The 26,907-nt window shown below is 35.7% G+C and overlaps 2 protein-coding genes across 9 annotated transcripts in view; both read right to left on the minus strand.

Moving 5' to 3' along the window:
• Nucleotides 1-26,907, minus strand: part of ARB2A (ARB2 cotranscriptional regulator A) — a 427,541-nt gene that overhangs the window by 75,294 nt on the left and 325,340 nt on the right. The gene's annotated exons all lie outside the window — the stretch shown is intronic.
• Nucleotides 1-26,907, minus strand: part of POU5F2 (POU domain class 5, transcription factor 2) — a 92,804-nt gene that overhangs the window by 23,451 nt on the left and 42,446 nt on the right. Inside the window, 1 exon segment of the mRNA XM_089908391.1 lies at nucleotides 1-26,907. This exon segment is cut by the window's left edge and continues 23,451 nt beyond it; it is cut by the window's right edge and continues 9,412 nt beyond it. The gene's annotated coding sequence lies outside the window, so the exon portion shown is untranslated.

Genomic DNA, 26,907 nt, shown 5'->3' on the forward strand with positions numbered 1-26,907 from the left:
AGAATGCAGAAAGTCAGTTTTGTCTAAAAATTAAAATCAAATCATCTTGCTCAGACTGTGGTATGAACTTCTGACATTGGTATTCACTAGCCCATTAATATAAAAAGTCTGCACTAGGAACAGCTCTTCGGAATCCTCTCTCCCCTGACTTCCGACATTCTCAATAAATAGAGAATGATCTGTTTTGAGTGCTGTCTATTGAGTGCAGCAGATCTTGTTCAGTGTCCTGGGTCCATAAATTCATTAAAAGAATCTGTCCTCTAGAGACTCAGCCCTGCTCTCAGATACTACCTTCACAGATAGAAATCTGTTTGGCTCTTGCTCAGAGTCCGTAAAAACACCAGGGATGCTCTGGACCAAATCACAGATTACATGACTTCTTCCAGGCTACCAGAGGGTTGTCAGATGATAACCATCCTGAGTAGGAACTGCACTACTGACCTAGATAAAACACCTAGATGAGCGCAGAATAAAGGCGTGTGTGGGTGTGGGAATGGGCTGTGGAGCCTTGCAGAACTAAGTGTTTGCTCTGCTGGATTTCTAAGAGCTGATTTCCCATTTTCATCATGCCCCGCTCCTTGACTAGTTAGACAACTGGAAATTCTAACTGGGGATTGCACAAATTCTATCTGTTTTAGAAATAGCATCCTCTGACAATGATAAGTGACACAAATTCCAGTTGGAATTCTTAGAAAGACATAAACAACAGGAAGAGCAACTGTATATGAAAATGTGGAGATGGCAGGCAACAGAAATAGAATCCTATCATTTTTAAGACCATGACTACTTTTCTAATAATATCTATAGCAGAAAGCCATTGAGTGATTTAGCAAAAACTGTATGAATATTTATATAGCTTACATGTAAACATCTTTGCTGTACAACTTGGTTATTTTCAAGTATGTACACAACATTAGATAACAGTGAAGTTCCATGTCTCATAAATCATTCTGAAGGCTGGACCATCAACACGGAATATCCTAACAGCTTAACTGATGGGGGTGGGGGACACAATGTTTGAGGAAAGTCACATTAAGGTATAAATTTCAAAAAGAATAGGAAGAAAAAAGATTTTATCAACTGAATTTGAGAGTGATGCTAGTAACAATGATAAAAGATAAAAAGAAGTCAGAATAGGATGAAAGAAATTTGGCAAAAATAGTGATTAAAGATTAACGCTGAATTGAAATGGACTAATAATGCTATTTGATGAGTGTTACCATCTCATGCAGGAGAAGGTGTCATGATCAGTTTTCTATTTATAAAGAGAGCTCAATTTATTAGAATAACACTGACCAGGCTTATAGAGATGGCAACAAAATTCAACAGTTATTACTAATTTTTAGTTCTATCTTTTAATTCCATGTTCCTCTCAAAGCAAATAAATGTTTCTATAATATATAAATAACACAATTTTAAAAATTAAGTAAATAGAAACATACAAAAATATGTGTAACTGGTACTAAGTACTATTCTAAGTACGACTATACTGATCTGAACTTATACTGTGCATCAAAAAAAATGTTCTCTCTCTCCAAAACGCTAGGTTGTCTTTGAGAGATAAAGAGTTCATAAATTTATAATGGTAACCAAATGAAAACACAGAGTAAACTTTCTAGATGAAAATATGGTTCTCCTAACAAAAGGCTAAAAACCAAGAGAAATGTAATGTGCATTAGATTCATATTGTGGGGAATGTGTTTGTATCTAATCTAATTTTGCATGCATTATTCCAGTGCTTTGAGAACAGAGTCACCACCGTAATCTTGCTCTGAATCGAAATAACGGAATCTGTCATTTGACATGTTGTAGTGTTTGCACTTTCATTATTGTTCATAGAATAATTGTATGCTTCTTTTTACTGTTATTCTGTAGCAGTTTCTCCCTTTAAAAATGCTACTCAAACTAGCTTCAGGAGGAATTTCAAAGTCAAAATCAGTCACTATGTTTCAGTAGACCTATTTTCAATATGCTCATATACATGCTTATGCATATCTGTTTTGATAAAATGTGACTCTTACATGTCTAGTGTGTTATTTTACCACAATTTGCATTGTTATAATAGGTTATTGATTGATTTTCAGTTTAAGGGACTAAGGTAGTATTCAGTAATGACTGAGTGCTACAAGTTTATTGCAAGTGCCCAAGGTTCACTCACCCCAAGCAATTTGGTCAATAACCAATTTTTATACTGCTATCTCCTTAGAAATTCCAAACCGATAATCCCTGTGTGTGTTTTTTTTAAAAAATTATTTCAGTATCAGACTAACATTTCCCATGGAAATCAATATGGGTGCAATCCATTAGCCAAAAATCTGCAGTACTGCAATGCAAGCATATTAAAAATATTGATCTTGCAAAGCTACTGATGTTTTGATTGACTTTAATGTTCGTAAGCAGCAATAACAGAATTTCGATGACTGAAACAAACTTTTGATTAAAATTATAGATTTTCTTGGAGGGGGTTTGCTATTTTACTGGTTTAAAACATATCACATGGCTTACTTGCCTGCCATAAATGATTGCAGTGGGATATACTTATCCAATTCTTTTTTTTTAAAATGAATTTATTTATTTATTTTTGGCTGTCTTGGGTCTTCGTTGCTGTGCGCGGGCTTTCTCTAGTTGTGGTGAGCGGGGTGGGGGGGGGCTACTCTTCGTTGTGGTGCACGGGCTTCTCATTGCGGTGGCTTCTCTTGTTGTGGAGCACAGGCTCTAGAGCGCAGGCTCAGTGGTTGTGGCGCACGGGCTTAGTTGCTCCACAGTATGGGGGATCTTCTCGGACCAGGGCTTGAACTGTACCCCCTGCATTGGCAGGCGGATTCTTAACCACTGCGCCACCAGGGAAGCCCTACCCAATTCTTTACTTGTACATATTTTAGTCTATCATAGCTTACACATCTTAAATCTACTTTGAACTGCTCCGACTTTGCAATTCCACTTCTTATTATATCACACATTGAGGCAGAATTTTCAGACTGAGAACAGCAGAAATCAAGAGCTCTAATCTTTCTTTTACCATTATGCAACCTTTGGGAAGGCATTTAACTCTCGGTTTAAATTCCCTAAATGTAAAATGGAATTAAGCTTGGAAATCAATGAACATTCGTATTACATTTTGAGATCAATGGACAGTGAAGACCATAACTTATACATACAAAAGATTACGTGACCCAAAGATATGTCTCTTAAAGAAAGCACAGAATTTTGAAGCTGTTTAGTGATCACCTAGCAATGCTCCCATTTTATGTATGAAGAGACTGGGCTGAGCCCCCAAAAGTTACAATACAACCCAGCGAGCTTGTCCGAGGTCTTTCCTGACCACCCTATCTAAAATATACTACTGTGCCCTTACCAGGCACTCTCTCGCCCCTTTAACCTACTTAATTTTTATCCTAACACCACTATGTTATATATATATATATACACACACATACACACACATAGAATTTGTCTATTTATTATCTATATTCTCTTTTGAAATTTAACTCTATGCAACAGGAATTTTGTTTATCCTTATCACTGTCAAATCCCTAGCATCCAGAATAGTGTCTGATATACAGGAGAACTCAGTAAATGTTTTTTTAATGAATGAAGAAAGGAAGGCAACAGAACTGCTAATGGAATGGGGTTGGGTTGGGTAGGGGTGAAATGGGGAAAGGACTTGATTCTCTCGACTCTCACTCAGTCCACTGCTGCTCTAAAGTTTCCTTCTTAGTATGTTCCTTTCACTTCTTGGGATTTCCAGATACAAGTATCCAAGGGGATTTGGACCCATATCTATTGTATTGTACTGTATATCTTTGTCAAAGTTCAAGGATATTTTCAAATTAATTTTAACCATTTCATTATTCAATTATTAATCTTTCCCCTGGATTTTTTTCTCCATTTGTTTGCTCTAACCTCCACCGTGTTAAAACTGTTAAGACATTCTCTACATTTTTTACTTGGGACATTTCACTGGAATAAAGAAAAACATCAATAGTTTCAGCAAAAAATGGCAATTACAAATTACCCATTTACCAGTTGCTTGTTTCATTTCTACTCTAATCACTCCCACATAGTCCTTCAGGGGAAGGACCAAAAAATAGCTTGCAAATGTGCAAGGGACTTCAGCCTCCTCATAAAGTCTATTAGCTTTCTCCCAAATGACCCTAAATACATACACAGTATATTTGTAAATATACAATGCAGCTCAAAAACAAATCCCACCGGCTCTCTTCCACAAGGCTGCCGCCACCACAAACCTTCCGGAACTCTCTCTGCTGCTGCTCTCTGGTAGGTGTAGGGGAAGCAGTGGTTCAGAGCTACAAGATCTGGGTTAGCATCTCATACTTATAAACTTTGTGAACCTCGGTTTGTTCATCTGTAGGAAAGCTCATAACACTCACTGCAAAGATGTACCATGAGGAGTAAACAAGATGATACACATAGAGTGAATGGTTCACGGCAGGTGTGCAAACAGGGTTGGTTCCCTTCTTCTCTTCACACATCAGTAAAGAAAAAAACACCTAACAATGCTTCCTGTTTATTAGTACTATTTTTTTTAATTCCTTAAGGCTCTCACTTCTCTGTGGCTCATAGAATTCAAATCTGTTTATAAAGACTACAGAGCAGAAACTAAAACTGAAAAAGGGGTTTAGATATTCGTGTGAGACCATAAGTGGTTTCTGGGAAGCAGTGAGGGAGATGGAAGGTAAAACTATTTCAAAGACATAAATGATATGATCAAATAGGCAAAAGAAATACTTTGATGGCTGGAGAAGACACTCTATACAAGTACCAGGGGCCTCAGGGTAGGAGGTGAGGCTGCATTTTGAGCAGGATAATTGTATTACTCTCTCCCACATGCTGTTACCTCTGCCTATTCTACCTTCATAAACGGTCAGTGCCCTAACATTCCCACCCTCCTTAATCCATTCCTAGGAACTACCTTCAGCTTCATAAGCATCTACTCTTGATCCAACCTTCAAAAACAGCACTGGTATTACTTTGACGCTGCCATTGAAAGCCTGAGTGAAATATACTCATGACTTAATCACACACCATCCAATGTGTCATGGCACCACAGAAAGTGTGTCCGTTGGCTCTCCAAGCCACTGTTAAAACCACCAGATCTTCACTTTTGGGGGGACCATATACCCTTTGAGAATATGATAAAGGCTATGATTCTCTCCCTATAACTTCAGTTCAACACAGAATTTCAAAGGGTTTATGGAACTCTCTGGAGCTCTTCCATGGATCCCCAGGCCTGAGGGTAATCTTTCTGAGTTGGAAAATATCAAGATGCCCTCTCTTCTCACAGCATTGCAGGTACAGAGTATAAAGATATTTGCTTATGGGTGAAGAAGGGAAGGAGAGGAGAGAGGCAAGTTTTAAATGGAAAGTGTTATTTTTTTCTTCAAGCTAGAAAGTATTCAGATGAAGGAAAAAGACCATTCAAATGCCAGGACTTGGATGCATGCACCATAAGTTGAATGCATGCAAGTCAGAAGATTTGGCTTAACTCCAGGTACAAAATATTTCAGCTCCATAGGGGAAGCTAACCATAGGCCAAAACCTCACAGCATATATGTAAACCATTTAGTATTCTAAAAGGTCCAATATTTTAATTTCTCAAGAGATTCTCAAACTTCTCAGAAATTTAAATAATGCAAACGTTTTAAATATAGAGGGCTAGCAGTTGTTGAGAAATATTCTGGCATGGATTCTAATGGAGATTTGTTGATCTTTTTTCAGGGACACACTAGAAAATTTAAAACAGTCAGTGAGCACTTGGAAGACATCACCCTAATTTGTAACTATTTTAAGGCACATCAGATTAGGGTCTGAAACTTCCAGATATTACGCTTCTAAATTGTAGGGTAAAGCATTTGTCCTCTTTAACTGAAGATAAAAATTGGAAAAAAAATATTTCAAAGGCTTCTTACTCTAGTAACCACTGCCCCCATCCACATATTCTTCAATTAAGCAACTATTGGTCAGAGAGCAGAGAATAAAAGCTGTCTAGTGAAAACTCAACGAAGCTGGCAGAGAAATGCTTAGTAATGTCAAAAGAGAGACTTGAGCTCAAAGAGCTCTGTAATTGAGATTATTGCTAAATTTTTGACAGTTTTAAGTTTTCAATTTATAAGGTTCCCTTCCCACAAACTGGCCTTAAAACCTTACATTAAAAATGTGGCCAGAAAAACAATTTGGTGATTCCTCAAAAAGTTAAACACAGAATTACTATTTTGAACCATCAGTTTGACTCCTAGGTATATAAGCAAGAGAACTGAATACAGGCATTCAAACAAAAACTTGTACATAAATGTTCATAGCAGCACTACTCATGATAGTCAAAAAGTGGAAAAAACCCAAAGGTCCATTAACTGAGGAATGGATAGACAAAATGTGGTATATAGTCATACAACAGAATATCATTCAGCAATAAAAAGGAATGAAGAACTGATACATGCTACAACATGAACCTTGAAAACATGAAGCTAAATGAAAGAAGCCAGACACAAGAAGCCACATATTGTATAATACTATTTATATGAAATGTCCAGAATAGGCAAATCCAGAGAGACACAAAGCTGATTAGTGGCTGCTTGGGAGAAGGGTGAATGGGTAGTGACTGCTTAATGGGTATGGGGTTTCTTTTTTGGAGTGATGAAAATATTCTGGAATTAGATAGTAGTGATGGTTGCACAAAATTGTGAATGCACTGTAAGTCACTGAATTGTGCACTTCAAATTGGTTATAACGGCGAATTTTATGTTATGTAAATTTTACTTCAATTTTTAAAATGTGGTCAAAAATTTTTTTCATTTTATTTGTTATAATTCTGGTGAATAAAGATATTAGTGAAACAAATTCCTACTGAAATTAAAAATTGGATACTACCATAGGCGTTTTCTTTTTGAAACTCATAAAATTTCTACATCTGATCAGGCTGCACCTCACTGAAGTGGGAAATAATTCAATCATCTGGATAGTTAAGAATATTATCATAGATATATATTTACAATTCCGGCAAAACACGGCAAGGACAAATGGGGGAATAAATTTACTTTGCCCAAAATTCACTGGAAGCTGAGCAACTCTACTTTACTTTAGATAAGTGAACAAAATCTTACCAAAATGTAGTGATTTAATTCAAAAAATAAAGGATTTATTGCTTTATATTTACCCTTCTTGATGTGCAAAAGCAGTGAGTTTTTTTTGTTTTTTTTTTTCTGCCTACAGGATACAAGGCAAGCTCCACCTGGTAAGATTTGGGGAGTTTGAAATGAAGTAAATTCACCAAATATCCATAAAGCACCTAATTACATATCTACACATAGTCACTATATTAAACTTGATTTTTAAATATATTTTAATTTTACATTTAATTTAAAAAAATCATTAATTTTTAGCATTTATTCTTTTTTAATATAAGCATTTAAGGGTATAAATTTGTAGTTTCATTATGGCTCAGTTCTAAGTATTTTCTAGATTTATTCTTTGATCTATAAGTTATGTGGATGACTTTTTCTTTTCTCTACTCTTTTACTTCCTCCCCAATTTTTATTGTAAAAAGATTTAAACCTATAAGAGTTGTAACAGTACAATGATTATCCATACACCTTTCTCATAGGTTCAATAACTGTTAACATTTTGCCATATGTGCTTCTTTGCTTTCATGTACTTTTTTTTCCTGAACCATTTGAGGGTTAGCTGCAAACAAATGATTTATTTAACAACTGTACTGCAAGCATTTGTTTTCTGTCAAAGTTGTAAGAGTTGTATTGGGATACATTCTTTTTTTTTTTTTTTTTTGGGATACATTCTTTATAGTCATTCACCTTCATAAGAGTAAAAGTTAGAAAGTGCATTATAATAATTATCTTGACTTTTCTGTAAAATTTGTCATTGTTCCATATGTACTCTGAAGGCAATGTGCCTTCTATTTCTTTGGTATGATAACATTCTAATTTCTGACTTGGACATATTTTTCCATATTAAATGGTCTTCTGCACCTTCCAATTCAAATCTTTCCCTTTTTCCAAGTCTCATCTTCCATAGACACGTCACACGTATTCATACATCTATTCTGTTAGCCTTGGAATAAAGTCTTGTTGTGTGTAACGCTCATCAGGGTACTTATTTTCTGCTTTAATTTAAATTTTAGTTGCATGACACACTGCCTCAATGAGATGATAACCTCAGTGAGAAGATAGGGTGCAGGCCTTTTTAACCTCATGGTGAGTGGATACTAAACTTCTTTCTCAACTTAACTAAAATATTCTAGCATGATACTTGTTGAAGGAATGTGAATGCAATGAAGATTATATACATTTATTTCTACTGAGTTATATAGATAAGTGCTATAAACTCATATAAATTAATATCATAGTCTGGTTGACAATTTATTTTTGTGTCACTGAATCCAACCCTCATATTCTCCAGATGAAAGAATTTTCCTGCTGAAAGAGTTCTGACAGATTTTCTAGCTCAGTCATATATAAATATAATCCTATAATTTTTCACATAGAGGAAACAGATCTACAGAAGGTAGATGACTGACCCAACATAAAACTTTTGAAGAGCAAAGCCAAAACTAGGCTTAGATGAGTTAATAGGTCTAAAGAACTTAGAGCAGGGCCTGGCTGATATAGGAAGGGCTTAAAAAATATCATTAGCCTCAGAATCAAGGTTTTTGGATGCCCATTTCAGCGTATTTTCTGCTAAAACACATTGTCTCAGGATTCTACAGTAAAATAACGAAGACAATCATTTGGGAAGCATGCTATACCTTCTTTTTTCAGCAAGAGATACGTGGCAGGAAATCAGGCAGAGGCTGTTGTCAGAAGGGGCTCTGACCATTCTTCCCTACCAGAGGTTGTAAACTGCTTGCCTATGGGCCTGATCTGAATGGTTTTTATTTTATTTGACCTATACAATAGCTTTAAAAACTTAAGTTAGCTGCAACACTTAAAATTAGAGAGATTTCAAACAAATATGCAGATTTCTGGCTTCTTTGGGAAAACTAGAAAAATTTGACAACACTGGGCTTGCATTCCTAAATGTCACTCATCAGTGGGGTTTGAATTTGTAACTCTTGTCCTTTAGCTAAGGTCTTAATTATGATTAATGCATAGAATGATAACTTTGATTCATGTAGTAAGAACTACATTAGTTAGAAAATATTAAGTGATATTTGTTTGCTACACATAACTGCTAGCTGTACCTATTTCCTATAGTAGGAAAATGCATTATTATAATAAGGATAAAAACAAAAGTGATTGTAGTGTTTAAAGGATTAATTATAATTTAACCAGAAAATCCATTTGAAGAGAAGAACCCCCTGTCTGGACTTCAGTTACGTAAGATACCACTGTATTTTTCTTTTATGAGAGATGCTGGTCCAATAACCTTGATTCATGTGTTAAATGAAAACAAATGACACAATTATATTTGGAACCACTTTTTTCCTAATTTAAATATAGCCCTTAAGATCTGAAAATGTTTTAGTTAGCCTGCTTTTGACCGGAACTAAGCAGCTATAAGAGAAAAAATTAAAAATAAAAATAGGTTACAACACATTAAATATCCTCTCTCTGCCACCTTACATTTTTTGGTGCTAAAACATATGCTCTGCCACCTGCAGATAAAAGTCACACACTGAGAGTGTATATTCTGACAAGAATTACTAGTTACAAGCATGCCTAGTGATTTTGGACAGTAGCACTTAAGAAACCTTCAATCTGGCAGTTTTATCACCGCACATTTTGTCAAGTATTCCTACAGTCTAAAGTTGTACAAGTTTGGGGATTTGACCTTTGGGAGAAAACAAAATAAAATGAAACCAAAAGGATCCCAGGGTAGCATTTTGATCTAACTTGTTCTGTTTTTTCTGGTCAGATACATACCTTTTTTTCCAATTTATTTTAGATCTCATGACAATGAAAATACAATGGACTTTTGCATTTTATGATAGAGTAAATCTCTCTATTGAAAGACCAAGAAAACTTCCACTCCTAGGCACACTGGGAAAATCTATCATAGTAGTTAAAAATTATTGTTGCTCCATAAGGAATTTATTTTCCTATCTTATATTTCCTTTACCCTTGCTTGGCTTTTTATTTTATCTTATTCTGTATTTATATAGTTAATGTTTCATCTTGTTCCAAAAAGGGTTTGTGGCTTACAAAAAGAAACTCAGGCAGGACTTCCAGTGATGGCAAGCTAAGAGACTGGCAAATCTTCTCCCCAAATACAACTATAAAAGTCGACAAAATTGTCAAGTGCAACCATTTCAGCACTCCAGAAATCAACCAAAGGCAAACAACTTGAGAAGCGTTTATTCATGAAAAACTGCTGAACTACAGGTAAGAACAGTGGCAATCTGTGTCAGCGGCAGCTCAGTAGGCATGGTAGAGCTTCCAGGGTGGGATTGGCTGTGAAAAACCTGTACCTTTGTTGCTAGATGGGCTTGACTTGACTTGGAGTAGAAGGAGAAAAACCCATGCCCAAGGGTATTAACAAGCAAATAAAGCGAACTTGGTGGGAAACTGACCCCAAAAGCTCATGACCCTGCTAGACAGAGGTTGTGATCTTACTTGGGGTGAGCAGCAGACCAGTGGACTAGTCAGAAATTTAATAGGGAGATCCTGGAAGTGAGAAAGCCACTGAGAGACTACATGAATCCCTACACATCCCTCTTGGCTGGGAGGATGAGCACTGGCACAGAAATCTCAGGAAGACCCAGGAGAAAATGAAATGTTGAGGTAGGCTTGAAAACTGCAAGAATTTTAATGCATTCTGCAACTCACACACAGATTCACCCAGAGCCACAGTGCCTTGGGATGACTGTACCAACTCTGGCCATTAAACTATGCAGGCAAAGGGGGATCTCCAGGAAGCCAGACTAAAATGAAAATAGCAATTTTAAAAAGTTGCAGCAACAGCAATAACCCTGAAGGGAAAAACATCAGAATCTAGTGTTGCTGTCACTACTCCTATTCAATATAGTGCAGGACATTATAGCCAATGCAGTAGGCAAAAAAACAAATGAAAGGCATGCATATTAGAAAGGAAGATATAAACTGTCTTTATTTATAGATGCCATGGTCCTATATGTAGGAAATCATAAAGATTCTACCAAAAACAATTCTAGAACTAATGAATTTTAGTAAGGTTACAGAATACAAAACCAATAGGCAAAAATCAATTTTAATTCTTTATACTAGCAATAAACAATTTGAAAATGAAATTAAGAAAAGAATTCTACTCATGATAGCATCAAAAAGAAAGGAAAATTAAGAATATATTTTACAAAAGACGTGTTAAAACACTAAAAAAACATTGCTAAGAGAAATTACAGATGATCTAAATAAAGAACAAAGGAGAACTTACACCATCTAATTTCAAAATGTACTATAAAGCTACAATATTCAAAACACCATGGTATTCGTATGAAAAACAAACATAAAGATCAATGGAACAGAATTTAAAGTTTATTAATAAATCCTTAGTTTATGGTCAGCTGATTTTTGAGAAAGGTCCAAGGCAATTCAATGGGGAAAAGGTAGTTTTTTTCAACAAATGGTGCTGGGAAAATTAGATATCCACATGCTAAAAAATCAATTTAGATCCTTACCATATACCATACACAAAAATCAACTGAAAATGAGTCATACCTAAATGTTAGAGCTAAAACTATAAAACTTCTGCAACAAAACAACAAATAATCATTGTGACCTTGGGTTTGGCAAAGATTTTTTAGATATGATGCCAAAAACATGATCCAAAAAAGAAAAAAGAATGATAAATTGAAAATCATCAAATTTTGAACTCATAAAAAACTTCTCTTCAAAAGATACCATGTAGAAGAGATAAGCTGCAGCTTGGGTAAAACATCTGTAAATCACACATCTGATAAGAGACTTGTATGCAGAATATATAAAGAATTACTTCAACCCAATAATAAGACAAACATCAAATTTAAAAATAGGCAAAAGAAACATTTCACCAAAGAAAACAAACATATGGCTAATAAACACAAGAAACCACACTCAACATCAAGTAGTCACAAATTAAAGCCACACTGAGATAACACCACACACCCACCAGACTATAATCAAAAGGACTGAACATACCAAGTGTTGGTAAGGATGTGAAGAAACTGGAACTGCTGATGTGAATATAAAATAGTGTAGCCATTTTGAAAAACAGTTTTATAGTTCCTTAAAAAGCTAAATATAAACTATTACATATAGAATGGATAAACAACAGGTCCTACTGTATAGCACAGGGAACTATATTCAATATCTTGTGATAAACCGTAATGGAAAAGATTATAAAAAAGAATGTATATATGTGTATAACTGAGTCACTTTGCTGTACAGCAGAAATTAACACAACATTGTAAATCAATTATACTTTAATTAAAAAATAAATTTAAAAAAGCTAAATATAAACTAGTCAAATGACCCACAAATTCCACTCCTAAGTTTACACTCAAGATAAATGAAAATACACGTCTGGACTGATTCATATGTGAATGTCCATAGCAGTATTATACATAATAGCTCCAAGCTGAAAATAATTCAAATGTCTATCAACCGGCTAACAGATAAATGAAATGGAATACTATTTTTTTTTTTTTGTGTGGTGTGCGGGCCTCTCACTGTTGCGGCCTCTCCCCGTTGCGGAGCACAGGCTCCGGACGCGCAGGTTCAGCGGCCATGGCTCACGGGCCCAGCCGCTCCACGGCATGTGGGATCTTCCCGGACCGGGGCACGAGCCCGTATCCCCTGCATCGGCAGGCGGACTCTTAAACACTGCGCCACCAGGGAAGCCCTGGAATACTATTTAGCAATGAAAAGGAATGAACTAGTGATATGTGCTACCACATGGTTGAACCTCATAAACACTGTAAGCAAAATAAGTCAGACATAAAAGACCACATACTGTATGACTCTATTTATATGATATCTATGGAGATAGATAGCAGATCACTGGTTGTCTGGGGCTATGGGTGGGAGCAGGACTGACTGCAAATGGGCACAAAGAAACTTTCTGGGGTGATGGAAATATACTAAAATGGGATTGTGGTGATAATTGTGCAACTATAAATTTACTAAAAAAATTATTGAATTGTACACTTACATGGATTTAATAGTACATAATTTCTACTTAAATAATTCTATTAAAAATAAACACAATATAAAATTATATGAAAGTACAAAAACATTTGAAGAAGTCAAGGCAAAAACAAAAAATGGACAAGAAAATAATGAACAAATATGATTAGTCCTATTTAGTTGCTACAGGTGAGATGCAAATTTATCTCTAAGCTCCCAAATGGCTTAAGCTATGAGGAGACTACAGTGGGTATGTCAGTGGTTTTCAAACATGGGAAACCACTGGGGATTACCTGGGGATCTTTGAAAAGGTTGATGCCTGGATCCCACCCTAGACATTCTGAATGAACTGTAATAGGAAAGAGGCCTTGGCTGCTCAGGTAATGCTCTTGTGGAACAAAGTTTGGAAACCACTGGAATAACATACTATAAGATTTTCATTGTTCATATGATTAAAAAAAAAATAACTGGGGAAGAACTGAATTCTGGGAACGATTTCTCCTATGGGTCCTCCTAGGAGAGAACCTCATAAGATGTAGCGGATTACTGCCTCTAAGTCAGCCACCCCCTGGCCCATCATGGGCCCTGAATGGGTTGCAGGGGTGCAGAGACAGTGATCCTTCAGCTGGAGCCTGTGGCCTCCAGCCTTGAGCAGTCCCCTCCATCCATACCAGGATACTGAACAAGTATTATATTTTTTATAACATGTGCCATAAAATAAAAAGCACTTCACCTAAAAGATATCTACAACAGCTGTAATGGGGAGTTTTATGTAATTGTTTCTTTTAACAAGCTGATTACAAAACAGAGAATACAATTCAGTTAAAACATTTCTGCAAGAGGCCAAAAATGTCCAGTTATCTATGACCTGGCTTCATTTATCCCATAGTATTATATATAGCTACAAAACCCACCTGAACTCCTGCTTTTAGGTGGCATTTATGTCAATTAATTTACATTATTTATTAAAGAGGTCACCTTCCCTCACCATGGGGGCCAAGTTTGGCCAAAGGAGCTGTCCGTGATGCCCAATGAACGTTCCCTGATGCCTCAGAAATCGTGAAAGGCCCTTCTATGTCTGCCTCTCCAAAATCTACAGCTTAAATGTGATTTTTAAGCTCACTGTAACCACAACATAAACTACACTGCAGAATAACAAGCTTGTAGAATATTCATGTTATTTATGAGGGACTGACCTAAGATTAAAAAAATTATAGTTAATCTTTAGTCCGAACCTTCCCCTCCTTCTCCATTTAAGTGAATTCCACACAGAGTGACTGTTTATAGTGTGTGTCACTGGGGAGCACTAAGATTCTACCCTTCAGAATTTTTTCAGAGCACGAAATTTCAGGTACAGAAGCTTACCAATATGGGGTATGGCTTATGGCTCCGTATATTCTCCTGGTCAACTGCAAACCTTACTCAGGAGAATCTTCCTAGGGAGTTTTCCCAGCAAACATGACTTTGAGGAGATAGCCTTGATAAGTACATTAGTTAATCTTCATGGTTCTCTACCCCATTAGTCACATCACTACATGAGAGTTACACCAACTATAGACAGTAGAATCATCTTACATATTAATTTCCCATATGACACATCAGATTCCTGTATCAAGAGCTCCTGTTTCAAATCAAAAAGTTAGGTTCTTGTCCATATATATATATATATATATATATATATATATATATATGAAACCACAATATTCCATCTAACTATAAAGAAATTCCATTCTTCCCCTAATGAATTTTTACTATCTATAAAAGTGAACCAAGAGGATTTTACTATTATATGGATACTGAAATCACCTTGGTTTACTCTGAAAAATGAAAGAGTATGAATACACATATTTCTAAAATGTGTGCATAATCAAAAGAGGATTTCAGAGAAAAGTACAAATGTGAGGACAGCAAAAAGAAAAAAGTAGTCCGTGAATATTCAGCACTTATGGGTAAAACTTAAGCAAGAACTATAGCTAAAAATTTTTTAAAAAGCGCCCTTAAGTCTCTTTATTAGTTTAAAATTCATCACAAATATAGAACTGCCTTCTGCTCCAATCCCCTTAAGTCATCTTGTTAAATTTTGTCACAACATGTGTTACTGTAGTTCTACACTTTTACCTTTGCACTTTGTAGTGTGTAGCAGAGCAACATAATTAACCACTGCTAGGTAGTGTTTACGTTAGTTCTCAAAAGGTTAAGAAGCTGATTATAGCTAAAATCAGCTTTGCCTGAGGCTTCAGGGGCTCTGTGTAATCAAATTAGACAAGCAGGGCACAGTGTCACCTAACACAAACCAGTGGCACTTTCTTCTTTACTCTGACCCCTTCCACTCACCCCCCCCCTTTTTTTTTATTAGGGGAACAACTCACGCTTTGTGCTCTTACCAGGTAATTTTAAAAGACTTGTTTCTAATAAATTTGACATGAAATCTCATAAGATGTCCACCTGTTCAAAAGTACTGACAGCAAGTAGCGAAATTTTTGAAAAAAAATCTGAGAAAAAATCTTGTTAAAAAGAAGTCTACATTTAGAGAGCTTGAGCTGTTTTAAAGAAAGTATTTTCTTAAAAGGCAGGTGACAACACGATCACATGTACATGATGTTACAAATATTTCCTAGCTTTGGACAGACTGTCAGTTTTGTTCTGCAGAAAACCACACAGTGGCTTATCTGCTTCCAAGAGAACTCAGAGAACTTTATAAACCTGATAGATAACACATTAGCATTTCTAAGAAGCCATGGGTAACACACTCTGCTGAGTTATAGCTCATCCTCTCTCCATCTCTACTCTTTGAAGTCAGGCAAGACGAACTGTATAATGGACGCATTTAAGGAGGAGGTTTAATAAGGTGAGGAGAAGAGCACACCAGCCCTACTTCAGAGACTCCCTTTCCACAAGGTGCTAAATTTAAATGCAGTAAGAAGTATCAGTCAAATCCAAATCTTGCTACCTTTGAGCCTAAAGGGAACAAAAGAACGAACACTATATATTTTAAAAGAAAAGCAATGGCAAATTTAAATAAAATCTAGAATCTTGTTCTTAAAAAATTTATGAATCATTATTAAAACTATATTTGACTTTAAACTTTTGGTCCAAATGCTACATATTTATTACTGTGCTTGAAATATAGAAACAACATGAATGTAAACATCCTACACATGAGTGATCAGGAGAATATGAGTTTTGCTAATGATTTATTCTAGGCAATAAAATCAAAACTTGTTATTTTAATTGATTATGTCATAAAGAGTTCCTGGAGAAGTCAAATCTTGCTATTTGCACAGTCAGACAATTTCTGCTAATCCAGCAGTACTTAACAAATTCACATGTGGTTAGCTTGTCTTGCTGTAGCTGTATATCACATTTCTGTGCTGCAAGCTGTGCAAAAAAAATCAATATGCCAAGTTTAACAAAAGGACAGGAAACATGATGTTCTCCTATATTTCCAGTGAACCTCAAATGACTCTGCTGTTCATACTCAGTGCAATTTATGGCAGCGAAATGTATTCTTCAATGAAAAAAATCTACAATGGAGTGAATTATATAAATTCAGAGCTGAAGTTCTGTCTTATTCCATAATAACAATTTATTTAGAAGATTCTGACATTCCGATTCAATGTGCACAGTACAATCAGCCATTCACAAGGCGTATTTTATTTTTCTTGATGAAGGCTAAAGTATATTCCTTAGCCCAAATAAATATATGCTGCCTATCTATGGTAATACTTTGATATACATATTTAATTTAGGTTTTGGAGACTTTTTTCCACGATCTCTTTTCACATGTGAAACACAGGATGAGACGGTGTCTATTTGGCAAATGCTTTAAATTATAACACTAAGGACAAAAAGCTCAGTGGGTCCTGAGCTACTGCATTGGTTAATTGATTCTAGATTTTAACATCTTCTTTTACTGCCGCAGAAATACACTATGTGTGGAAGTAGGTTAGGACGAAATGTTAAGAATGAGGTAGGAGTGGTCACGACCACTAGGTCAGCACAGAGTGGTGCCACTTCTGCCTTCTCAAGTCAGTGATGTGGAACTAAACGTGGCAAAACAACCAGTAAGCTGGACTTCAGCCAAAGGAGTCAGAACTGTTGCCACAGTTGCCTGTTTTGTTTTGTTTTTTTGTAGTTGTTGCTGCTGGTATTTTTGGTTTTGTTTTTTAATTTGAGTAAAAAGAGAATTGGCTTTAGGAATCTTCAAAAGGGACATACACAGAGAAAAATAAGGAAGCTAAACAATCCACAATTACAGAGGAATTCACTTAAACATATGGAAAACTCTTTGGTAATTTCTCTTCATTCCAATGAGCAGCAGTAAATTGATTAATGGCACTTAGCTGGGAGACCATGTCCGTGATCAGAACTGAAGGTATAAACTGTTATATACAACACACTCAGAAGATCACACTTATTTCTAACTTTCTACTAATGTGTTATTTGTAGGACAAATTTCATTCACAGATTAATATACTATTTAAAAGAGGATGGGCATTAAGTTCTCAATCAGAAAATAACAGTGTAATGATTTTAAGTGTTGAATAATATTAATGTTGCTATAAATAATCATTTCAGTAAAATTCATATTCCTATTTCAAAACAGAGGATACAACATGGCCCAGAATACTGATAAGAAGTTTTTGTACGGTTATTCAGAAAACCCAGAGTACCAAAGCTTGGGAAAAAATATACCAAGGTATACAAATCATAATTTAATTGTGTATTGAAGTAGACTCTTTAAAGTCTGCAATCACAATTAATAGTCATATATAAACCCCAGTTAGTTATATGGCCCTGGTATATAACCCACTCCCAGGAGATGAGAGGATTAATATTTTTGGAAAATGCTTAATTATTTTCACAACAACAAAAAAGGATCTATCCATTTTATTTCTGGAGAACGGTTTATTACTGAGGAAAACTGCCTTAACATGTTATTGGTTTTTGGTTTAAATGGCAATTCAAATTATTTTTCCACATTTTTCATCTTTATAGATTTAGTATTTTCTAGCTTTTTCTCACCTCTCTATATATTCTTTGGTAGTACCTCTTTCCTCTTTACTGGAAAGCAGCTATTAATGAGATTTCCCTATCACTTTATTGCCAATAAATCAAGTCTACAGATTCACTTCTGACGTAATCGCCTGTTCTCTGTTCTTGAGGCAACACTGCCAGGTCTCTCTGGGATGTCTTCTTTAGGCCGCCAATCATCTCTTTATACTCAAAAGGAGGGGTCAAACTGCACTTTTTCTAGCACTACTTCATTTCTCCCGTGTCGCTGGTATCTTCACTTCTTATCTGCCCACACAGGAGATTACTTCATAACTTTTATACACCTCAAAATGTCGGAATCTTTACAAAATTATCCCGAGTTTTCTCCCTGCTATCTATTATCTATTGGCCAGAATACACCCGGCGTTGCAAACTGAAACATTTGGTCTGTCGGAATTCTTGGGCTATGGAGAGCGTACTTAATTCAGCCTTAATTAAGGCACTAAGAGGAATCTCAGAGCTGGATAAGATCATGAAAATCATCTACCTGCCTAATATTTAAAACAATGAGAGATCCTGAGAAATTCAGTAACTGGCCCAGAGCAACATATTGGTTAGTGACTCTGATCTTTCCATACCCACATTGTGCTTTTTTTAGTCCCCTGCAATTATTATGCTCTTCAAACAGAATTGAAGTCAAAATTTTAACTTCTCATTTTCCTACCTTTTTTGTTCCCTTCCTTTAAGGAATGCAGATACAAAGATCCTTTGGTTTCTATTTTTAGCACTCTGAAAATCCATTTGGGTTCCCGGTCTTTAAAAAAGCTCCCTTTTTCATTTTCCTTATGCCCCCTTAGCATTTTAGAGTAGGTTCCTCTCTCTCCCGGCCTTCAACACTAGAAGAGAGGTGCATCATTTTGTTGTTTGCCCATATCTACTTAAACCACCATGCGCCCCTTCTTTTTCAAATCCCTTGGAGATACCCGCTTATGACACTTTGTAAAATCCATCTAACTACTGGACTGAAGACAACAGCTGCATGCTACTACCATCACTTAATCTTCAACTCTATTTCTTCATATCCTTTAATTTTTAGAAACAAAGAACTCTAGAACTGAAATAGGTATTAAAGATTCTTTAATCTCTCTCAAATGTAAGAATTCCTTCTATCGAATTATTGACAAGCGGTCATTGAGCCTTTACTTGAATGCTCCGAAGGATGGAAAGCTCGTTAGTTTACAATGCAGTCCATTCCATTTCCCAAACAATACAATCATTATATTGAGCTTATTTAATTCCCATAATCCACAATTAAAGCTTCCGTCATAAGTATTCAGAATGTCGTATATGGTTTGGGGTTGAGAATAGCTAAATCATTAAGTCTTCTGTTAGTCCTGTGGCGCCGTCACTTTAAGGTCTGCATGCTATCTACCAGATTTCGAGAGTTGCTCCCCCTGCCTCCTACCCCATGGTACTGAATACCTACCATCAACTCTACCAAATTATTCAAGGAAAATAATTTAAAATTTTTATCTGGGCCATTTAAAGAAAAATTGAAAATCTTCAGCTGATGCTAATTCTACACTTCTCAAGAAACTGGCCTGCATAATATTTTAGTACCTACTTGGTTATGAGTATAGGAGAAGCTCTAATATATTAACTTTTATATTGCTGGAAAACTATATGTCTATAAAAACTTTATTATTATTATTTTCACTAGAGAAAGCATGTGCTTCCAAGAATTATATTTCAGGCATTTATGACGGACAATCCACGTTTTAGACTTCATTCCTTTTAACTTCATTGATTTACAAGGCCAAGTACCGGACTCAACTTTTAATATTTTATTTTGTGAACCTAACTAAAGTGGCAGGCGTATACACAATCTTACCTACATGTGTATATTATACTTTTGAAATAAACATAATGAAGAACAATATATGTTTAATGTGAACATAGTCTAATGCCTTGTGGTAAAAGGCATAATTTTGGGAAAAGTGAATAAATAAGTAAATATGGTCTATTTTTTAGTGGTAAAATCCTGAAAGTAAGCAAATATGCTAACTCTTTGGACTGGTTTAACTTTGAGATTCGTGTAAAGGGTAGTTTTTAATTTGACAGGTTTGGAAAAGGGGAAGGTGGGAAGCAGAGGGGTGGATCCTAGTGAGGCAGCTCTGTAAGATGAATTGCTATTAGGGCAGAGCGGCTGGTTACAGTAATAGCTGGAAACCGTAAGTGTTACAGGCTTTGAAGTCAGTTCAGCTTTGATGTCTTACTCTCATAGTTAATCGTAAGATAGTATGGAAGAGGAAAAAAATAAGACTTTCCAATACTGTCCGTGGTGCCACTGCTCAGGAAATCCTAGCATGAAAAAAGACTGGTGTCTGTGTGAACTTTAAGTAGCACCAGTTTGCTCTCTATTTTGAAAAAGTTTTAAATTACTGATGTGACAATTAGAATTATTTGTGAGTTTGGGGCAAGCACATGGATATGCAAAAACATTCTTATATTTGTCTTTAGAACATGTGAATCAATCGATGGTGAACATGTATTGATGATTTGGGGTTGTCACTATGCTAACTACTACTTAGGTCAAGTTATACGTATTTGGTTCCCAACCTTGAGGAATTTATCAGCTGAGGACTGATAACCCTGCCTCGAAGGAACCTTAGGCATCATCTAACCCAAGACTGAGGCCCAGAGAAGCTGGCTTATTTTGAAAACAAAACATGAAACTGCTAAGTACACCCATACATACACATAAATTAAATAAATGAAGACCAATAGATAGATAGAAATGAAGGGATAAGAGCATCTTGTGAATATTTGGCTAGAATAAACATTATTGGAATTTCATGTTTAGACAGAGTATCGTGTCCCTAAATCCAGTCATTTTTGTAAGACTTTTATGCATTTTGCCATATTCACAAACTACCAGTACTACAAAAATACCTAGTATTTTTCTTTACATCAATTCACTTTTTCTATTTGCCTAGTCCAAAGCAATAATATCCATTAAAAAGGCTTCATGTGTTATTCATATCTTTTGCTAACATACATTAGAATAAACAAATAACTACTAAAATAAAAAAAACAGTTCATCCACAAACCACCAGTAATATGTATATAAAACACTGAGATGGAGGACTCAAAGGAAGAATATATCCTAGTTATTTCTTGTGGTACTTAAATGAGAACTATGATTTTTAAGTCTGTATTCCTTAAGTTTTAGATGTCTATGTGTCCAGTGACCTATGATAACTTGAAATCTAAATTTTCTTTTCTTTAGATTCATGTGGTTTGATGCTTCCCACTTTAAAACTTTGTTTAGGGCTTCCCTGGTGGCGCAGTGGTTGAGAGTCCGCCTGCCGATGCAGGGGACACGGGTTCGTGCCCTGGTCCGGGAAGATCCCACATGCCACGGAGCGGCTGGGCCTGTGAGCCATGGCCGCTGAGCCTGCGCGTCCGGAGCCTGTGCTCCGCAACGGGAGAAGCCACAACAGTGAGAGGCCCGCGTACCGCAAAAAAAAATTAATAAATAAAACTTGGTTTAGTTACTGGGGCCTGCCTCAGCTTACTTCATGAGTAATAAATAACCTATAGTTTAAAAAAATCTATAATACATATGATAGTAATGATAGTCTGAGACCTAGGTAGTAACATAAAAACGTTGAAAGAGAAAGTTTCCTTTTGACTCTTCATAGTGCTTATTGCTTTAAAAGAAAAAAAAACCTTCTAGGTGCAGAAACAGTCTTACAGGCATGACTTTACTGGGAAAAGGAAAAGAACAATTAAAGTTCTATGGCATTCCTCTTGTTTTTGTGTCGGTATCATGTAATGAGATGCGGAAGGATCCAAAGCCAGATACTAGAAGAGAGGGGTTAACTACACCTCATGAAAACAAAAGGTTATTCCTCTGTTAAGTTTTTACCCTTTAAGCGCATTAGAGTTGACTGTAAACATAAACAAGAGCCACTGGTGGGCAATTAAATTTGAAGAAGTGGCTCATAAAAAGTGGAATATTCAGTATGTATTAGAATCAGTTACACAACATCTGATTTAATAGTTAGATTTTAAGCGTTCCCTTATAACACATGTTAAATGGTCTCAATGAATCATATTCTGTAATGTAGCAAAATGACAATTTCAATGTAGTCTAAGCCTTGTAGGACAAGAACATTAAAGCAAATTAATCTGTAATCCTTAACTACGTTACAAGGTTGAAAATCTGCAGGCATTTTTAACAAGAACTTTAAAATGAATTTGCCATTCCCAAAGTCATCTCACTAGACAGGAAAGAGAGCTTGGCATGTGACCAATAAATTACGAGAGAGCAACACCTCGGGGTTAGAGGGCACTGATGGCTTCAACAAATCTCACCAGCTAGGGCAGCAGATTAAGCTGGGGAATAGGATGCCCTACAACCCTAACCTGCTAATACCTTTAAATTCTTAAGAATGACCTCTAGTCTGCTCTTTCTTATTAGTTGTTAGTTATACTAATTACAGCTTAACTGGTATTGTTGGTACCAGTTTTTCCCTCAAAAGACATGTAGAGAAAGGTTATCTCTAACAGCTTCCAATAAGTTTAGCCAACTTCTGCTGTGTGCATTAGGAGCACTTACCTCCAGCTTTGAATGGGTCTTTTATAGACATCAAAGGAAAGACACTAAAAGCAATGTGTGTTTGTGGATTCTATAAAGCATTTCATGTAGGAAGCTGTAAAAATAAGAACAGTAACTTCTCCTGTGACTAGAACTTTAGAATAGTTTAAAATGAGGTAATTTATTTTTTATGTTTATTTTCAACTTATAGGGGCTGGTGATTTCAAATATAAGGAGCTACTTATACCTTAACCACACTAGTGAAGTAAAAGTACTTAGCCCATGAAATCCCCTAAAAATTTATAGTATTTAGAAAGGGATAATGAAATTTCTATCAGGATCTTTTAGAACTGTTTCAAGTTCAACATTTACATTGATGTTAACCTAACATTATATAGAATTGTGCACAGATTCCAAAGCCCATTTACAAAGATTCAAATACCATCTGTGAAGCTGTAGTAAATTACCCTGTGACATTAATCTTTAAACCAGGCAGTAAATCAGAACAGAAACATACCAAAGTGATTTAAAACAAGAGAGTCATAACTGAGTTATAGAGATTAATGTAAATAGTTTCACATATAACAGTTGTTAGGTTCTCAATATCATGTTGTCTTTGCCTTGAATGAAACATATAAAATTATTTGTAAATGTCAAAAATAAATTATTAATAGCTAAAGGACACCAGTGCTATTTGTGTATACATATTAAAAAATAAAACCAAACCTGTGAAAATGATGGCTGAGAAGCGCTGTTAATCTAAGTGTGCTCCGAGTTAAAATTACAATAACAAAACTTCAATTTTATACAATAGACACATTAGGGAGTGTCTATTAATGTTACAAAAAGAAACTTAGTTTTACAAAAGGGAATCTTCATATCAAACCTAGTGTTCTTAAAAGATGCTGACCAACAGAATTCTGACTTAGACGAAACCATTTGGGAAAATGAAGACACATAATTAGAGTACTGTGTGTCATCAAACCCAAAATGCCATTGATGTTAAGAATCATCATTACTCCAAGTACCACTTAGAAAAAACACTGCCAATTAAGCTATGACACAATGCTTTCTTATCACATTGACTGCAAGATATATTTAAACTTTAGGTAGTTAAAATTACATCTTGTAATCACAATGAAATATAATATTTTATAATAAACTGATTGGTCTATCAATATATTTAATGAATACAATTTTTTGTGTGAGAGAGTAATCTAATTTTGAAATACAGTCACTAGGTTATATTAAATACTTTTATTGTATATAAAGCATTGAGAGGACATTGACCATACATTTTCTATCTTCTCTGAGGACAGAAGAAGAGGAAGAACAACTGATGCATTAGTGATTTCAGTTTGCTTGTCTAATTTGTTGATTTACCACTGATAGCAAACAGATTGCAAGAACTATATTATTTCAATTGGATATAAAAATAATTTATGAATAACAAAATACATCCTAGATTTTTATTTTTCACTGCAATTTAAAAAATAAAGCATAATATATTTATCTGTGAGAGTTGAGGGACAATTTTTCCAGAAGTCTAGAACCCTAGTAATCCCCCCAAATTTCTATAAAACAGATTACTACAATAGATTATTCTGTGTTAGAAGGTAAATACCAAATGAAAGTATGACCAAGAGAGAAATTAAATACTGGGAAAAATAACCCCCAAATATCAGCAGCTCTCCCTTGAAAAGATTCATTTGGTTGTATCAATGGATAAAGTAGGATTAATAGGAAGAACTAGTGGCCTGTCTGTGTATGTTCAAATGTTAAAACTGGCCTATGGAACAGATGCTATTAAGCTATCTTAGGATATAGGTGAGTAAATGCCGCTCTAGGACCCAAAAGTATTGACGGGAGTGAATATCGCTGCAATTAGGCCCTCTGCATAGTGGCACACAGGAATCAGTAACGGCAAAATGACCCAGGGCGAACTATTACAGAATCACAAACTTGCACAACAGTCTGCTGATGGATCAGTTCAAGTGTTCAAAATGTAGAATCTTCTTGTATTTAGTTATCCCACATATTCTCTTCTCTCTGCATCAGATCACATAAGCATCTGATTGTGGCACATACATGAAATCTTCCAAGAACCTAGAGAAACTGACACAATGACAACTGTAGTGGACATATCCAAAATCCTTCTTTGGGGAAGCACTCTTCAACTCACATAGCCCTTTGTGGAGCTACCAGTTACAGTGTCCTGCCCCAGTGCCAACCCCATCATAGATATGGCTGGCCCAGGCTGGTCAATCACAGCCAGTCTGGTCTTACTCCTCAATCTCTTTGGCTTCAATGCTGAGTTCAGGGATCATCACAGTACTCCAGCAGGACCGATCAGAGTTTTCACTAAGATTCTTATTTGGATGCTAGAGCTTTTCCTCTGGGGTAATGCTGAACAGAAGACGCTGCAACTGCTTGTAGCCACCCTCCTTATCTATGTGAAGAAAGCCCTGTCTGCAAGCAAGAAAGAATGAGGCCAATAGGCAAAGAAAAGTAGAGAAGGAGATGGAGGGACAGTCTTGGTAACAGAGTTTGAGTCCCAGAATCTAGCAGTACCAGAAGTAGATCTAACCCTGGGATTTCCCATTTACATTAATCAATAAATGACTGTTTTTGTTTTGTTTTCTTTTTTGTTTGTTTTTGTTTGTTTGTTTGGTAAGCAGCTTGAACTGGACTTACGTAACTTGAAAAGAGTGTACTAACACGGTAGTTGGAAAGGGCAGATAATATTCTACTCTTTTTTTCCAACTTCTATAAAACGTGAGACTGATACTTATGTGTGCGTATTTGAATTCATATATTCATTTGAATCTGTAAAATCACTACAGAGTAAATTTTAATAGTAGCATTTTTTTGAATGTTAATACATGTTTAAAGGCAAGAAGTTTCTGGATTATCCACATAAATGCTATAGGTAACTGAAAGGGTAAAACAAAGTAATTCATATTGAGTTTTCTAATACTTTAGAATAATGAAGGGAGGAGGGCAGTGGGGGAGGAGAAGTAATTTATTCTCCTGAGGTTTTCTAGGCACAATTAAAAGTAGTTTGCATTTGCTGAGAACACAAGAGTTTGGTATTGGGGAAAAGTGGCACGTACTGGGAAACAAGGGAAAGCTAGCCTAAGACCATGGTTTTGTTGCAGATAATGCCCTGAATATACAATTCACTCATAAACGATTGAGATCTAGGTGTAGCTATTTCTCTTGGTTAGGAAAGCCTTGGACAACAAATGCTTTTCCAGAACGAATTTTCATGTTGCTTGAACTATAACATGTAAACCACTTTAAGAACTGACTGGAAAATAACTGTCATCTGGCATTATGACTCGTACAAGCTATATTCCACTTCAAGTTGAGTTATAAAGAACTCCAATAAAAATGTCTCAGTGTTCTCAAAATAATTTCTTATCTCCCACTTTCTAAATATCCTTATCAAATCCCAACATAGTTAACTTTTAGAAGCCTTACGTTTTTAGGCTCTCTGCCTTCTAGCTCTTCTCAGTTGATGGTAAGGGTCTGAAAAGACAATTGCCCAATGGAATGCCCCAAACATGAGTCTGCTACCTCAAGCAGACCTCTCAAAATTATTCACCTAACAACTGTTTCATTATACATACTTTGGGGATTTTCAGAAGTGACCTAAATTCATAAGAAACAGATCTATCGATGCTGGATCCTAACAGATTTTTTGCCTGTCTTCAAAACTTGTCTGCTGAAAGAAGCTAAAAAGTGTCACTCAGTATATATAAGGACAAAGCAAGGGTGTCAAGACTTATGTATTTATTGATGGCTTCTGACACTGGTGAGTTTGCATGATTTGGGAAAAAAATTTAATCTTGTTCAACATCTACATTGGCGCTAAGGACTCATTTTAGAAAGTTTTGTAAAAATTACTATATATATTAAAGCATTTCAATATTCACAGATGGAAGCAACACTGGACTTAATAACTGAAGATCTATAGGCCTTAAATTTTATTTAAAAAAGCATTATTAAGCACTGCATTGCTCTTTATGCCTTGCTAAGTACTTCTCAAAAATTCTTATGAGAGTTTTTGCTTGCTTGTTTGTTTTCTGGTTCTCAGAGTGACTCTGTATAGGAACATTTCAGTCATCTTTATTTCATATGAGGATAAAACACAGATAAGCTGTGACAAAGCAAGAGAGAGGCATGGACATATAT

This window comes from Delphinapterus leucas, chromosome 3 (genome assembly GCF_059928025.1).
Source record: "Delphinapterus leucas isolate spDelLeu-1000000601 "Yukka" chromosome 3, BTC_Dleu_Yukka2, whole genome shotgun sequence".
NCBI classification, from domain to species: domain Eukaryota; kingdom Metazoa; phylum Chordata; class Mammalia; order Artiodactyla; family Monodontidae; genus Delphinapterus; species Delphinapterus leucas.